The following is a 1,167-nucleotide window of genomic DNA, read 5'->3' on the forward strand; positions in this document are numbered from 1 at the left end:
CTGGCCTCTCTCAGCACAGTACATCTAAGTCTCTCCTTCATCCAGGTGGGCTCTGCCTGCTCTCTCTCTCCAGTTCCGAGCCCCCTTGCTTTCCAGCTGGGCATCTGATATCACCTCCCCCAAGCCCTGCCTCTGTCCATCGTCTTCTATCCAGGTAAACAGGGTCACCTGGCTGGAACTCGCTGATTAGGTCACTGGGGTCCTCTCGTGGCAGCCCATTGTCCTCCCACTGGCCAGAACTAGTTGTGACTCCCGAGCTGGGTCACCATGACACCAGTTGCTGGGGTAGCCATTCCCCAGGCCATTGGCTGGGGTCCTAAGTTCTGTTGCTGGTCCTCTGTAACAACAAACTCCCTCTCCCATCACTCCATTAAACCAGTAACACCCAGGGAAACTGAGTCCCACCCCTTCTGCATGCAAACCATTGAAAAAACCAAGAGAAGCCCCCACTTCATCTCACCTGGTGTCAGAGCTGAAGGTCTGTGCCATGGATCAGGTTTCCTCATTCTCAACACCCCATTTCTTATCACTGGTTGTCTGCGCTACACCATGTGTCCCCGTTCTCAGCTGCCCATGTCTTAACTCTGTGTTTGGGGCATGTATTTAACTCAGGGCTGCCTAGAGGATTCAGGGGGCCTGGGGCAAAGCGGGGGAGCTGCAGCGCTTGTACTCACCCGGCGGTGGTCCGGGTCTTTGGCAGCATTTCGGTGGCGGGGGGCCCTTCAGTCGCTTCGTGTCTTCAGCAGCACTGAACGGCCCCCGCTGCCAAAGACCCAGACTGTCGCCGGGCCAGGGCTCACGGGGCCCCTGCGGGGCCTGGGGCAAATTGCCCCACTTGTCCCCCCCACCGATTTAACTTCCCCATTCTCAGCTCCCTTGGTCTCAGGGCTAAGTGTGGGTGCTCTGCACTGAGTCTTGGTCTACACTACAAGTTTAGGTCGAATTTAGCAGCGTTAGATCGACAAGGGGATTAGTGCTGAAATTGACCTTGCTGGGTCGAATTTGGGGTAGTGTGGATGCAATTTGACGGTATTGGCCTCTGGGAGCTATCCCAGAGTGCTCCATTGTGACTGCTCTGGACAGCACTCTAGACAGGAAAAGCCCTGCGAACTTTTGAATTTCATGTCCTGTTTGCCCAGTGTGGAGAGCTGATCAGCACAGGTGACC

This window comes from Mauremys mutica, chromosome 12 (genome assembly GCF_020497125.1).
Source record: "Mauremys mutica isolate MM-2020 ecotype Southern chromosome 12, ASM2049712v1, whole genome shotgun sequence".
Lineage (NCBI taxonomy): Eukaryota > Metazoa > Chordata > Testudines > Geoemydidae > Mauremys > Mauremys mutica.